This window comes from Chiloscyllium punctatum, chromosome 7 (assembly GCF_047496795.1).
Source record: "Chiloscyllium punctatum isolate Juve2018m chromosome 7, sChiPun1.3, whole genome shotgun sequence".
Lineage (NCBI taxonomy): Eukaryota > Metazoa > Chordata > Chondrichthyes > Orectolobiformes > Hemiscylliidae > Chiloscyllium > Chiloscyllium punctatum.
The window spans coordinates 16,170,367-16,187,154 of NC_092745.1; positions in this window are offsets into that span (position 1 = coordinate 16,170,367).

Sequence of the window (16,788 nt, forward strand, 5' to 3'; positions counted from 1 at the left end):
ACCATGTTGAGCACACCCACAGCCGTTATGTCAAACCCTGCGGCAGCGCCCTTAAGTTCAGTGGAGCAACAGAATTTACTAACGAAGCCTTGAAGGCCACGATGCAGAGGTCCAAGGGGCGGGTTCATACCTTGGAAGGGCAGGTTCAGGCCCTGAAGGAGCAAGTAGATGACCTCGAAAATCAAGGTCGGAGAAAAATCTACAGATCTTGGGCTGACCTGAGCATTTAGAAGATGAAAACCTCACTGATTTCCTCAAAAGAGGTGGCTTCCAGCGTTGCTGGGCCTGGAGATCGAGTCGGGCCGGGTGAGTGTGGAGTGGGCCGACCGGATCGTGATGTACAGGTCTGGGCCGGCCCAGTGCCCCTGCCCGGTCCTAGCGTGACTCCAGCATCACAAGGAAAAGCATTTAATAATAGAAACAGCCAGAAGACTGAGAAGGGATCCATATGCTTCGGTTTATAAAGGTTTGAAAATAATGTTGTTTCATGAATTTTCTGGGGCCATAATTAAGAAAAGAAAGACCTTTGATGAAGTCAAGAAAAAAAAATTGCATACTCTGAGGTACCCGGCGGTGCTACGTTTCAGTTATGGGGCAGCTGTCTGCAACTTCGACTCAGCGGAAGAAGTAAAAGAACTTTTGAATTCGCTGAATTGATAGACTATGACAAAGGAGGAAGAAAGACAGGTGTGTGGACAATGGCGTACCGTAATATTTTAAAATCTTATCTCTCTTTGTTCTTTTCCCTTTTGGGGTCTCGCGCTTTATAGGCTTCGTATTGCTTTAGTGAGAGATCTGGTATGTTTTATATTATAGCTGTTTGGTAGCTATTCGCTCTTCTATTGTTCTGATTTGCTGGGTGAGGGTGGTTTCTCCTTTGACGGAAAGATGTGTGGGGTTGAGATGAGAAAGGGAAGGGGTGGGTGTCCATTGTTAACTTGTCGGAGTGGAAATAATATGTGTTTTTTTCCCGATTACTTGGGTTTGGGACGTGACCTTAACTGGAAGGTGCTGGGATGGTGGTGAGGTTGGGAGTGAATGGCCCCTGTGGCCAAGGGGTGGATCTCTGGAAATTTGTCTTTTTTGTTTGTATTTGTTGACATTAGGAGGAGTGGTTAGTTTTTTTTTAGTTTTAGTAATTTTGGTGGCATTTGTAGAAACAGTCTTTAGATTTGATAAAGTCTGTGTGTTTTTTACCCCACTCGTCACACATTGAATGGGCTTCTTCCTCTCGGGGGAACTGCGGGCTACAGTGTGCGGTCATGGCTAGCGATCTGTTCAGGTGGTGCACCTGGAATATAAAGGGGGGCCATTCCCCCATTAAAAGGAAAAAGGTGCTCTCAAATCTTAAAAGGGAAAGAGTTGACATCACTCTACTGTTACAGACGCATTTGACTGACAGGGAACATCTCAAGTTACAGCAGGGGGATACGATAGGGTATTCTTCTCCTTCTGTAACCCCAAAAGCAGAGGAGTGGCCATCTCATTTCAGGTGATAGATCAAACTACGGATGAGCATGGATGGTTCATTATTCTCAAGGCTCTGGGACACGGGGGAAGTGTATGGCATCCTGAACGTTTACTGTCCCCCGGCGCATTCTCTCAAGTTTTTAGCTGATGCAGTCTCTAGGTTAATGGCTCTTGGGATGCACCATATGATTATAGGAGGAGACTTTATTTGTCTCATGCACCCTGGGGTGGACGGGATGCCAAGGGGGCTGTCGGGTACATCTCTGCAGACTAGACAGTTGGTGGACGTGTGTGAGGAGTTAGGCCTAGTGGATGTGTGGAGGTGTCTCCACCCGAATGGGAGGGATTTTACCTTTTCCTCCAACCCGCACAAGTGCCACACAAGAATTGAAATGTTCTTTGTTCCATCGGTTTGTTTGGACTTGGTGTTAACCGCAGGTTTGGGAGCATTACTATTTCGGACCATGTGGCAGTATATTTAGGTGTTGAGACCAAAGGTAGTGGAGTAGACACACAGCAATGTCGCATGAAACCGTTTCCATTGAAAGATGACAACTTTGTACAGCGTATAACAAGGGAGTACAGGGTTTTTTGGGACATTAATATGGGTGTGGCCAGTAACCCATCAGTGCTCTGGGAGACCACCAAAGCATTCTTAAGGGGTTTGATTATTTCACACTTGACAATGAGAAAGAGGCGTAGAGGACAGCAGCCGCTGATACTTGAGGCGCGGGTGAAGGCAGCCAAATCGGCACATTATCCCAGACCATCCGCGGTCAAATTCCAACGGGTCACGGCTCTCTGGGCTGCTCTGGACTCTGCGCTCACACAAGTGGCAAAGAGAGGGGTCTCCTTTGCAAAGCAAAGGCTGTTTGAATATGGGGATAAGCCAGGTAGATCCCTGGCTTACCTGGCTAGGAAGGAAAGTGCTCCACGTTCCATTGTGTTTATCAGGGAGAGAACTGGCAATGTTACTTGTGAACTAAGGAAGAGTGGTGCCAGATTTCGGGAGTCCTGTGCAGAATTATACCGGTCAGAAGGCTGTGGAGATGGAGAAGTCAGAATGGAATTCTCTTTTGAAAACTTGGATATCACTGGTATAAATGCAGATCAGGCCTCCCTTTTAAATGTACCTCTGACAGTACAGGGGTTGCAAGAGGCGGTCAGGCAGTTTCAACGTGGTAAGTCACCTGGTCCAGACAGATTCCCATGTAGATTTTCCAAGGAGCTCATACACATGTCAGCTGAACCACTGCTGGAGCTGTATACTAAGTCGTATAGCCAGGACTGTCTTCCACCCTCTCATACAGAGGCTAATATCTCCCTTATTTTAAAGAAAGGGAGGATTATATTAGATTACATTATAGTATGGAAACAGGCCCTTCGGCTAAACAAGTCCACACCGAAGCGCAACCCACCCATACCCCTACATTTACCCATTAGCTAACACTACGGGCAATTTAGCATGGCCGATTCACTTGATCTACACATCTTTGGACTGTGGGAGGAAACCGGAGCGCCCGGAGGAAACCCACGCAGACACGGGGAGAACGTGCAAACTCCACAGTCAGTCGCCTGAGGCGGGAATTGAACCCAGGTCTCAGGCGCTGTGAGGCAGCAGTCCTAACCACCGTGCCACCCACATGTTGCATACTGTGTTCTCAAAGCCAAATCAGCATCCATTTGCTTGAACTAAAAATTGTTGGGGGCTGTTGACTTTTATTTTTGCCATCTTAAGGAAAAGTGGTCGAGCAGGGTTGTTTTTCCTGTTTGATTTTTTTTCTCTGCCATTTATAAGAGTTTTTATATTCTTCCAAACATTCATTCAAACCTTTAATCCAAAATTCCTCTTCATATCCTCATCTCATCTGACTTTCAAGAGCTTCCTTTTTACAATGGTGTCTTGGGTATTCTGTCCTTATACTTTCTTCTTCCTGAGCAATGTCCCAGTATTCTTTATTAAAACAGCTTTGGGGACTATTACTTGTTAAGTGCTGCTCATTATGCATTGTATAGACCCATCTCGTTGTTGAATGTGGATTTTAAAATTCAATCAAAGGTGTTAGCTCTGAGACTGGAGAAGATGCTGCCTGTTATTATAAAAGAGGAGCAGACGGGTTTTATCAAGGGCTGCAGCTCCTCCAACAACATCAGGCAGGTATTGAACATTGTGCAACTATGTCAGCAGAGAATAATTCCGAGTTTGGTGGTCCCCCTCAAGGCAGAAAAGGCTTTTGATCCGGTGGAATGGTCGTATCTCTTTGCTGTTCGAGAACGTTTTGGTGTGGGAGGGGCCTTCGCCAGGAGGGTGGCAGTGTTATATAAAGACCCTAAGGTGGCGGTTATCATGAATGGGATTAAATTGAGTAATTTTGGTGTGGGGAGGGGCAGCCGACAGTGATGTCCCCTGTTGCCCCTACTGTTTACCTTGGTACTTGAACCACTGGGAGGGACTGTCTGAAATGACCCTGAAATATCGGCACCGAAGGTGGGAGTTAGGGAATACAAAATCACTCTCTATACGGACAATGTCCTACTGTTTTTAGCTAACCCCGAAAAGTCCATACCCCAGCTAATACAAAACATTAAATTATTAGGCAGATTTTCAGGATACAGAATAAATTTTCCAAAATCGGACGTCCTGCCTGTGGGGGGATTGGTGGAGATACTAAAGCTGGAGGACGGAATGGAGGTTCCTTTTTGATGGTCACAGAAAGGTTTTCTCTATCTGGGGATTTTTATTACCCCTCACTTCCCGCAACTGTATGGAGCTAATTTTGTGTCGCTGTTTGAGAGGGTAAAGCAGGACTTGCAGCGATGGGAGGGAATTCCCAGATCATGGTGAGGCTGTATAGCCTTGATTAAAGTGAATGTTGTTCCTTGGTTGTTGTATCCTGTGAGGATGCTCCCTTTGTTCTTACCCAACCAGGTGCTGTGGAGGTTTGCGGGATGGCTTGGATAATTTATTTGGTGCTGTTGGTGCAACTTAATGACATTTGCCAAGATTCAACTTCCGCAGGATATGGGGGGTTGGTGGACCTCCCAGATCTGAAGAGATATCAAATCGGCACCCTGTTGCTATATGTAGGTGAATGTGTGCGTCATGACTCAAAGTCGATGTGGCTTGATGTAGAGGCCTCGCAGGCGAGGTGTCCCCTCAGAAGCTTACTGTTCATGGATAAGATGAGATCGGTAGGTGCGCATTAAGAAAATCTGATTATCATAAGTATTGAAAAGCCTGGAGGATAATGCGGCTGGGTGGGGGCAATGTGCCATTCACCCCGTTAGTGGGAGCCCCAGGATTTAGGCTGGCATCAAAGGACTCCAGCGTCAGAGAGAAATCCCCTGTCTAGGAAATTTATTTGAGAGAGAGTTCTTGCTGTCTTTTAGCCAATTAGGTCAGAAAGAGAGAATCCCTAAGAGGGACGTTTTCCGATATTTTCAGGTTAGGAAGACTACGTTCTTGACCTAGCCCAACAAGTCGGATATAGAATGAAGAGTACTCCGATGTGGGGGCAGTCTTTCAGTTAGTACCATATATCATCTGCAGAGAGGGAATGCCTTGGGGGACATGGAGAGAGTCAAGGAAATTTGGAATCAGGAGTTAGGGGAAGAAATCTCATCGGAAATGGGGGAATGAGAGAGAGAGAGAGAGAGAGAGAGAGAGAGAAAGAGAGAGAGAGATTGCACAATATTCAGTAACGTTCATAACTCCTCAGATACTGAAGCAGTCTGTGTTCAAAGGCAACAAGATCTATACAATATGCAGGTTTGGATGGCAAGAGGCAAGTGATGTTTACACCAAAACTGCCAGTCAATGACCATCTCCAGTGGGAGGCCTGTGACCACTGCTGGCCACAAGGATCGGTGCTGGGTTCACTGCTTTTTGTCATTTACATAAATGATTTGTATGTGAAAATGGAACATCGTATGGTTCCCCTCCCCCCACCTTATCTCGGTCCCAACCCTCGGACTCAGCACCGCCTTCTCGACCTGCAATCTTCTTGCGACCTCTCCGCCTCCACCCCCTCTTCAGCCTCTCACCCTCACCTTAACCTCCTTCCACCTATCGCATTCCCAACACCCCTCCCCAAGTCCTTCCTCCCTACCTTTTATCTTAGCCTGCTTGGCACACCTTCCTATTCCTGAAGAATGCCTGAAACGTCGATTCTCCTGCTCCTTGGATGCAGCCTGACCTGCTACACTTTTCCAGCAAGACATTTTTCAGCTCTGATCTCCAGCATCTGCAGTCCTCACTTTCACAACATAGTATGATTAGTAGTTCGCAGATGACACCAAAATTTGAGGTGCAGTGGACAGTGAAGAAAGTTCAGAATACAATAGGATCTCGAACAGATGGGCTGAGGAGTGGCAGATGAAGTTTAATTCAGATAAATGTGAGGTGCTGCATTTTGGAAAGGTAAATCAGGTTAGGACTTATACACTCAATGGTAAAGGACTGGGGAGTGTTGCTGAGCAAAGAGACCTTGGAGTGCAGGTTCATAGTTCCTTGAAAGTGGAGTGACAAGTCGACGGGATAGTGAAGGTGGTGTTTGGTATGTTTGCCTTTATTGGCCAGAGAATTGAGTATAGGAGTTGGGAGGTCATGTTGCGGCTGTCCAGGACACCGATTAGGTCTCTTTTAGAATACTCCGTGCAATTCTGGATTCCCTGCTCTCGGAAGGATATTGTGAATCTTGAAAGGGTTATGAAAAGATTTACAAGGATGTTGTCAGGGTTGGGAGTTTTCTGCTATAGGAAGAGGATGAATTGGTTGGGGCTACTTTCCCTGGAGCAAAGGCAGCTGAGGGGTGACTGTGTAAAGATTTTATAAAATCATGAGGGGCGTGGATAGGGTAAATAGACAAGTCTTTTAACCGGTGTAGGAAATTCAAAACTGTAGGGCATAGGTGAGACTAGAAACACAGGACTGTCACCTGTAAGTACCCGTCCAAGCCACTCACCATCATGACTTCGAAAGATATCACTGTTTCTGCAGGATTGCTGTATCAAATTTCTGGAATAGACAATAGGTGCTGCAGTGGGCCATTCTGCCCTTCGAGCCTGCACCACTATTCAATATGATCATGGCTGATCATCCTTAATCAGTATCCTGTTCCTGCCTTATCTCCATAACCCTCGATTCCACTATCCTTGAGAGCTCTATCCAACTCTTTCTTAAATGAATCCAGAGACTGGGCCTCCACTGCCCTCTGAGGCAGAGCATTCCACACAGCCACCATTCTCTGGGTGAAGAACTTTCTCCTCATTTCTGTCCGAAATGCTCTACCCCCTATTTTTAAGCTGTGTCCTCTGGTTCGGAACTCACCCATCTGCGGAAACATGTTTCCAACCTCCAGAGTGTCCAATCCTTTGATAATCTTCTATGTCTCAATCAGATTCCCTCTCAGCCTTCTAAACTCAAGGGTATACAAGCCCAGTCGCTCCAGCCTTTCAGCGTAAGGTAGTCCCACCATTCCAGGAATTGACCTCGTGAACCTACGCTGCACTCCCTCAATAGCCACAATGTCTTTCCTCAAATTTGGAGACCAGAACTGCACACAGTACTCCAGGTGTAGTCTCACCAAGGCCCTGTACAGCTGCAGAAGAACCTCTTTGCTTCTTTACTCAATCCCTCTTGTTACGAAGGCCAGCATGCTATTAGCCTTCTTCACTACCTGCTGTAACTGCATGCTTACCTTCATTGACTGGTATACAAGAACACCCAGATCTCTTTATACTGCCCCTTTACCTAAATTGATTCCATTTAGGTAGTAATCTGCCTTCCTGTTTTGGCCACCAAAGTGGATAACCATACATTTATCCTCATTAAACTGCATCTGCCATGCATCTGACCACTAAGGGCATTGTGAGTCTACTTCCAGCACATGGACTGCAGTGGTTACAAAAGATAGCTCACCAGGTTCTCAAAAGCAACTAGGATCAGTCAATAAATGCTGGCCAGCCGCTATGCCCAGAGCCTGTGAGTCATTTTAAAAAATGTTTATTGTGGAGTTTAGAATTAAAATGAGGTTCCTTGGTGCTCAATGAGCTTAGAGGAAATTATTTTCTTTTGTTTGTTCATGGAATGTGGGCATCATTGTTGGGCCAGCACTTATTGCCCCTTCCTAGATTTCCTTGAGAAGCTGGTGCTGAGCTAGACCCTCAATCTCATTACGGAGGGACTTCCCAGGAGCAGTGACAGATTTCCAAGTCAGGATAGTGGCCACTCTTACAAGGTGAGTCACTCACTTAATCGATCTACATACTTTAACTCCAACCAGCATCACACTTGCAACATTATTACTGACAAGTAGGACAAAGGGATTACGTGGAGTTATTACCTTCACTTCATTTAAATTCCTCGCTCGTTTGAAGAAAGCAGAGCTAATTCGGCTTGGCTTCATCCACGGGGCTGGGCTGGCACGGAGGTCTTCAGAAAGCATCTCAGTGAAAATGTCTCTCGTCATGTTAAATACAAGCTGGAAGAAGGAAAAGAGGAACAGAGAAAAGATTATATTAGATACGTCCTCTCCCCCCCAAAAAAAGCTTGGTAGATTGCTTCAGTGAAAACAAAAGGGAATACTGTTCAAAATACATAAAATAACAACTGTTTGCTCCACAATCTGAAACAAGGATAAATTTAGAAAATCATTGATTAAAGGAGAAATGGCAAAACAGAGATTAGAGAAGGGGTTTAACAGGATTGCAGAACTACCAAGGGTACGTGCAGATGTATTAGACAAGATTACCTGCATAATACTGAGGAAGGTACCACAGCATAAAAGGAGGCAAATCTTTGAAACAAAATGAATGATATCTGTGGGCCATGCTGTAAATAGAAAGCAAACTATCATGGCTCCAATTATTAACTCCTAAACATAGACCAGAGGATTGGAGGGCAGCTAACTCCTCATTCAATAAAAGCAAAACAGGCATTTTGTGATTAGTTAGTTTTGCTTCATTTGTTGGTAAATTAAGAGCGAACAATATGGAGTGAAGTACGAGCACTTGAAGAGACCGTAGCTAATCAGGAGAAATGAGCATGAATTTCTAATGGGCAGGTTGTGAACTATCAAACATTTTGACAAGGTTGTATTAGTAAAAGAGCAGATTAGTGGGGAAAAGTGTACATGATTGACATGGATTTTCAGAAATTATTTCAAGTAGTTGCCTCTGAGAAGACCAATGGCAAAACTCAAGGGCACCTCAAATGAAGGGGAGCATAGTCAAATGGATAGAGGTGGTTGGGAAAATGCAAGGTTCGGGGTAAAATAAAGACTTCACACTAGAAAGCTGTGGAGAATGGAAGGGGCCCGCAGGAACCTATGCTCAGATTGCCCTTAATTGTTACAGTAATAAACACAATCGTGACTTGGGAATTTAGGAGAAGGAAACTAAATGATTCCAACTTGGGTTGAAGGGACAGAGATGGAATTGTCTTGCAGTGACAGATAAAGAAGAATATTTACCGGAAGATAGAATTGAAATAGAGAGTGAGATGAAGTCATACATTGAGTGGATAAGAAAAGGAATTACACCTGAAATGTTAAGATTCTAATCAGATCAGAGAAAAAGGCCAGAAACATACATGCCATTTAAAGTGATAGATCTGACCCTTCTAACTGGACACAAACAATTTAAGTCACATTAAGTCGTGTTATGGAAAATTATCCATTTACTGTGAAATTTGAAAGAGAATGCTTTTCTAAAAATTATTGCTGTGCTGACGTTTGTAAACAATACTTTGATGAGGTCTGCAGTCAGCTGTTTGAATTTTGGAAACATTCAACTTGACCTTGCAATAGTCAAATTCAGCAAAAGCTGAAGAACTGTCATGTCCAAGACTAGGGGATGAGAGAATAACAATTTGAGTTTTCCCAGTCTTTGCCCTTGATAGCGTGATAAGAAACAGTATAAGGCAAGTATCCGAACACTGCTCAGATACCCCTTACATTGAGGCATCTCGCTGAATGTATTGGGTCAGTTCTGCAGAATTTATATAAAGCTCCTTTCTTTGCTCTTGCTAATAGTTGAGTCAAGTCGATTTAATTTCCATGACATTTGCATAAGATCTTCAAATATTTTTGGTCAAATTTGGGAATCTCAACAAAGTGCATATTCTCAAGATATTATCAGGAAAAGATTTGCAGACATGATCACAGATTGAGAAGTTCAACCTTTGAGGCACTCTTTATCGGAACATTATGGAGTGACATGTGGAAGATCATGATTCTAGAGAGTTTTAAAGAAGGTGAATAATAATCACATATTGTCTTCTCAACAAATGGAAACAGCAATAGAAAGTCAGAAACGATGGAGAAGAATTTGAAAAAAGTACTGAGTGGCTGGAGGGGACACCATATATTATGGAAATAGGAACAGAATCTATAGATTCTCAGACTGGGCAAAGTTATGAGAGATGGGATTTAACGGATAACAGTGTGATGATGATGAGGAGGATGATAAATTAATAATGGGGGGAGTACAGACAGTGGAGGAGAAAGGGGCCTTGGATTTTTAGGGAAGGGGCAAAATGGTAAATTGAATTGCATGCAGTCATCAGAATCGAGATAATGTTTTTAACATGCTCTGTTATACATATCATCAATCAGAGCCGCTGTGGAGCACTATTAACCATACTTTTCTTGTTGAACTAAGGGAAAATAATTTTGTGTTCAAATGCAAAAGCTGAATCACACCTCACAAAAAACTCTTCTGCTTACACTCTCTACATCTTTCTATTTATTTTAGTTAGGGGAATGAACGATTTCAGACTGAATGTTCTGAGCTTCAGCTTTCCAAAATCAGATTACTTTCAGTTGACTACTGCACCCCTTTTATATTCCTGCAATTTGTAGGTAAACGAAAATCAGAAAAGCATGTGTCAGTTTAGTCAGGATATTGCTGTATCAAATCAAAGTGATCCAAGCTCCTATTTCAGCAATTTCCTACATTGAATGCTCACAAAGGAATGGACAGTATGAGAACTTGTCAAGTACTTTCATGAAAAGAGCTGCTTGTCCAATCAATATTAATATGTGCAAACCATAAACCCTTCTGTTCTTCGAATCAGATGGTCATTCAGGCTCGGGACTTTGCTTCAGAACACTACTGTTCAGGAAACAACGACAATCCTGTTATTGGTCCATCATCCTGTTGTTGGTACGACAGGGACACAACCCTTTATTCGAAACCCTCGGGACCAGCTGGTTTGCAGAATTCGGAATTCTTCAGTTTTCAGAGTAAGTGACAGTTTAACAGTAAAACGTTTAAAACTCTTACAGAACAGCAGACCCACCTGTGAAAACGATGAGCCCTGAGACAGAACTGACGCCTGCCAGTGTTGGACCACATCCCCAGTGTGATGTGGGTCGAGTAGGTGTGGAGTTGGGTTAACTATCTCCACTCCAAACAACCTTGTAAATTAGATTTTAAAAAACCTTCACGACAAAAACTTCGGATTTCAGAGCTTTTCAGATTTCGAATAAAGAATTGTCTACCTGAATGTTCAAATGTGGGAATTTAACGAGCTCTGGAATAATTAATAAAACAATTGCATCAATGCTTCGAGACTGATAACACATCTCCAATTCTTGAAATTCAAATCCATCCCAAATCAGGTTCAAAATGAATACTTACAGGTTGCGGAAAAAGATCTGGAGATAATACTTCCTCCTTATCATCAACACTGTCATCGCTTTCAGATGTCTCCAACTGGATAACACTCTTGTGGTCCTCATTTGGATCCTTGGAAGGTGACCTGGGCCAGGATCAACAACCAATTTGAACTGTAATCCTTGATTAGGAAGCTGGGTCTTCTCAGCTCGAGACTTCCATGATTTCTTCCAACTGTTCAATAGCGTCGTTCACAAAGGAAGATAGCAACATATCAACCAAAGGACTGGCCTTTGAATCACTGCTCTTCCGACCATCTCCTTTAAAGTCTTCACTATCCTCACGATTGTCCTTGAATTCCTCTCCTTTGATGCCCACGTGCTCCTCATGGATTTCCTCAGATTCAGGCTCCAGGAATGATACTTTAAATTGAGCCTTTTTTCCTGTTCAGTAAATCCAACAGAGAGGTTGAAGTGTTCTTGTGGATATTTAGTGAAAACCCGTCGCTTTGTGTACTGGAAGGGCACACAGACACATTGGTATTGATATTGGTTCTGTCTCCAGTACTGCCTTGGATGCCTTCTCTATGAACACATCAGTCCGGGTAAAGTTTTCTTCATTCTCGTCTTCACTCAAGTTTGCCAATTGTTCCTCCTCACCAGACTTGGGCAAGCTCTCTTTTAAATTTTAGTCACCTTCAAAAGTTACCACTGCCTTGCTAGATTCATTAATAATGTGCAGCAAGTCAAAGGTACTTGGTTCAGAAAACTGATTACTTGCATTTTGATCATTCAAGCTGTTTTTAAATGAAATGAGCTTAAAGTCTTACTGAGCTCAAACTCTTCCGCCTGCCGTTCTGTTACTTATTTTGAAAGCTCTGGCTTTTCTCCTTCATCACAACACTTTTTGTAGTCTTGACCTAATTTATCCTCCACAAGTAGGTGCCTGTCATCTTCAGTTGTATTGATGCCATCCCCAGAATGATCGGGTCAAAGGGAAATCTTGTGGGGAGGGGAAAAGATGCCACATTTGTCCTTGCATGTGAAGTATTCAATTCCATCATATGTCCCATTATGACTGCCTTCTGGCTTATGCAGCTCCACACCAGCCCAAAAGCCACTGCCGAAGCTAGTTCTGCTCTTGAAGTGAAGTGTGTCTGCTGATGCTACTAACTAAAATTCTTGCACCAATTTGGGATTCAGGCAGCTCATCGGTTTCAGACAACATGGCTGTTGGGGTGCGACATGGAGAGGGAGAATGCGATGGCATGGGAATCTGTTCCTCATTGCTAGCATCACTTTGTTCTTCATTTCTGCTCTTCTCGGTCGGTGATGTCAAGTCTACAAGTTGTTCTGAATGTACGCTACCACAGCTGGGAGAGTATTCCTCCCACAGCCGCTCACTGATTTCATCATCCACACTGATGCTTGGTGAAACACTTCGAGAAAGCTTCTCCGCTTCATTCATTCCCTCCTGCTTGAAATGCTCAGAACAGGAGAGCACTTGGGCGTCAGTGAGATTTTTGTCACTGGTTATTTTGATCCTTCGTGAAAGGGCTTCTGCAGATTCCGGGCCAGCTTTGCAACTCCTGTCGTGTAAACTTTTATTCATGTCTTCATTCCTCCTTTGCAATGACTCAAACGTTTCTGAGGAAGTTGCTTCCTTTCCTTGGGAAAGGTACTCAAAACCTTGAGAATAAGAATCATTCTCTGATGGAATTATTTTCTAATCTAATCTTCCGAGTCAGATAACGCAGATGCAATGGAGGTGCCCGACTTAACTGACCTGACAATCTTCACAGAACTGGCTGAATGATCACTTGCACCATCCACCTCATCAGGATAGCCGTCCTCGTGCAAGTAATATTCCTCATTCTTTAAGTCCTCAAACGTCTTTTCAACAAGCTGAGCTACTAAAGGCTGTTCTGTGTCATCAAATTGGACTCTGCTTAGTGGACGTAATTCCTTGATACGCTCAGGGACATTGATGTGCTGCAGTTTCTCAATGTCTAATTTCAGCAAGGGTTCAGACTGATCAGATTGCTGAGACAAGCCCAGTACATCCTCAACATCAGAGTCTTCTGATTTTAGATGACCAAGTTCCTCCTGGATATCATCTTGCACAGATTGATGACTGGGCACAACACATTCATCACCAGCGCCATCCTCAGGCCTAAATGCCAACTGATCTGGCATACGACTATATTCAAGAGCTCCTGCCACATTATCCAGCCCTTCAACAAAGTCAGGTCTAGATTTCAAATAACATTTGAAAACTAGAGAAGGACTCTTCGAGGGGTCATCAAGTCGACTATCGAAGACTACAGACTTGTTTCGATCTGATGCATACAGTTCGCTGAGCGAGTTGGATTTCCGCCCATCCGGACTCAACAATCTTTGATCTGTTACAAATATAAGCAATTTCTGTTTATAACTCGGTATCTATAAAGAAAATGCCTAAATGTAATGTCTTTCACTATCAATAATCCCCAAAATCTTATTGTAATGAATCAAATAATTTTTTAGCACATGGTTGAAACATTTGAAGTCCAAAACCAATTTTGAACAGCATAGTTCCAGCAATGACACAGATGAAATGAACTGTTTTAGGTGTTCATTGAAGACTGAATATTAACTAATACACCCACAAGGACCCTCTATGCTTCTTTTCCAAAAGTAGCAAAGGACTCTTTGCATTTATCTGATGAGCAGTCGGGGCCTCAGCTCAGCAAATGATCGCACTCGAACAGCAAAGCACACCCATGGCACTGCACTGGTGCATCAGTCTGATTCACAAAGCACAGGTCTCTGAAGCGGGACATGAACTTACTTTCCGTAATCTTGCAATGAAAGCGCTTGAGAATAGAATTTTTATACCTTTCTAAAAAATGTGCATTCTTAATAAAAGAACAAGCCTTTTTAAAATATATGTTATTTAGATTCTTTAAAAACAAGGTTTAGTGATGGCACATCGTGGTCTGAACTAAATAAAAAAATCCAAGCGACAAGGGAGAACATGCTGATCTGAAGCAGTTAGTGAATAGTTGCAGAATTACAAAAAAACAGATACCTCAGCTATCTATTTACGTTAGTTTCCGTTTTGAATGCTGATAGTTTGCTGCTGAATAAACAAAGTCAATTTATTAAACTACTTGTAATCATTTTATGGAATTTTGCAATCCTGAACTAACATCATAGGTGCTTGTAAAGAAACAAGCCCTATCATTTGTGGTGTTACATACATACCCTGCTTTGTCATGGGGCCTAGTGATGCTTTGGATAGTTCACGCTAAGTAAGAGATTTCCAGCTCTTTGCAGATCCAGTCCTGGAAACATGGGAAATAATTTATAAAGTTGGAACTTTGCAGCATGAAACACACAGCACATGTAGGATAATCAGCTTCGTCATTTCATAACGGATACATCCCGAAACCACTTTTCTGGACAGTGGTAACAAAGATGTAGCATCATAATTATAGAATCAGAGAATTTTACAGTCCGGAATGAGGCCATTTAACCCACTGTGTCCATCTCGGCTATTTTTGTGCACTCACCATATATGATGGATCATGTCCTTTTCGAGAATTTTAACGTCACTCGTCGACAGAATGTCTTTCAATCGTTCTTCATCATTTACTTTAGGGATCATACCGTTCTACTTATTTTCATTTTGTCTTAGATTTTACCTGTTTTAATCCAAATGATATATAGTCTAGGAAATAACGTATTATCTTTATTGAATATCCAAATTATCTCTTTCAGTGTTATCTGATCAGGTCCTGCAGCGGTTTTCACGTCCATCGCCATTACAGTTTGATTCATGTCTTCCACCGTTACAGGACCTGTCAGTATTCCACCTATTGATCCCTCACCTTGACTTTTATATTTAGCAAAACCTCGTAAATTATTTTTATCATTAGGGTTACATAGTCTCTTCTTAAAATAATCCTCTAACTCTTCCCTGCTAAGTGGACATTCACACTTAGCTGGGGCCCTCATTCGAGTTCTTGCTAGGTATTGTCTTTTAGTTTTATATAAACCCTGTACTTCCTTAAATTTACCTTTCTTTCTACTTTATATTCTTTTAGCTTTATTTTCCTTCTCATTTCTTTTTTGCCCACAATCCTTTTGCTGAGATCCTACTCATTTTACATATTTCACTTTCTTAGATTTATCACTTTCATTCCTATTTTCTAATTTACCAATTATCCTCTCCGCAATATTATCGTAGTCCTTAATTGTACCTTTATTTTTACCCATTTTATCCTCTATTGTCTTGATTAATTCTGTTAGTGACCTATCATTATAACCTCAATTTTCTGTGGTATTATTATTATCCTGATGACGCTTCTCGTCTGTTCTTACTTCCTGTACTACCACATCTACCTCCGGATCACTATTCTCAGTTTCACTATTATCATTAATATTAAGGACCAGTTCTTGATCTATACCCATATCTTTATCACGATTTTTATTCTTTTTATTTAATAATCTCGTTTTGTCGGAGATCTGTTTAGCTGTTTTAGTTCCTATTTTCTCCGCAATAACTTTGTTCATATTTTTATAGCCACTAAATTCTAATTCTAATTGTTGTAACCTTTCAACTCCATCACTAGACCATACACCTCTTATTCCTCTCTCCATTTTCCAACTTATCTCTACTCTCTATCTTCCCTCTTTTCCTCTTCTCATTCCTTAAATTGGGATGGGCATGCCTCTCATGTTGACCTAATCCTCTGGCTGTTATCAATTTTGATGAGCATATTTCACATTGGTATGTTTTTTCAACTTCCCTTTCTTCATTATTATTATTAGTAGTATTATTACTATTTTAGTGTACTTTGGATAGTGGCACGCAACTGCTTGATAATTACCCTCCCACTCACACTTACTACATCTAATTCTCACTGATTTAATTCCCTTGCATACTTTTAAATGTTTCCTAAACATCCCAGTGGTGTTGTAAATATTATTGCAACAATTACATTTAAACTTTTCTAACGGGTATTTTATTATTATCGTTAATTTATCTGTTTCACTACGAGCCGGGTGAATAATCCTACCCTCATTCCTCTCCTCACTGCTCTCTGATTCTCTACATTGACTAAAATCAAATGGCCCATTAAAATTCGAATTAAAAATCGTCCGGCGGTTAAATGAACCCAACTGCAGAGGGGCCTTCTCTACAAGTCTTTCTATTCGAATTACGTCCTGATTACTCTGGACAACATTATCGGCTTCCTCGTGCCTTCTAGAGGACAGTCTTGCTAGACTAATTCTTAAGGTTTATTCAGTCTGTGTCGAGACGGATTGTCTCGTCCGTGTTTGGTTCATACACTTGGCGCATACTTCTGGTGCCGCCAATAACAGCCATGCAGGGCGGTTATTTTCCCAGTCTCCCACCCAACCAGAAGTTTTGGAATTGGCCACAATCGCCGCTGCCAAATTTGGTTTCTACAATTGACTAAATGGTCACCAGCCGTCTCATATCTTTTCTGAGGTCATATTCGCCGACCTGGTCCGAGTAATGCTCTTACAACAGAAAGGAACAATAAAATTGCCAGTGGCATACAGCACAGGTTAAAAGCAAGGTAAAACCAAACATAAAATCGATAGTAAAACCAATGATAAAACCAGACTAGTACAAACTCTAAACAACTAAAATTGCCTCTCCGTTTGGAGCTTCCTCTTACAGGTCGTT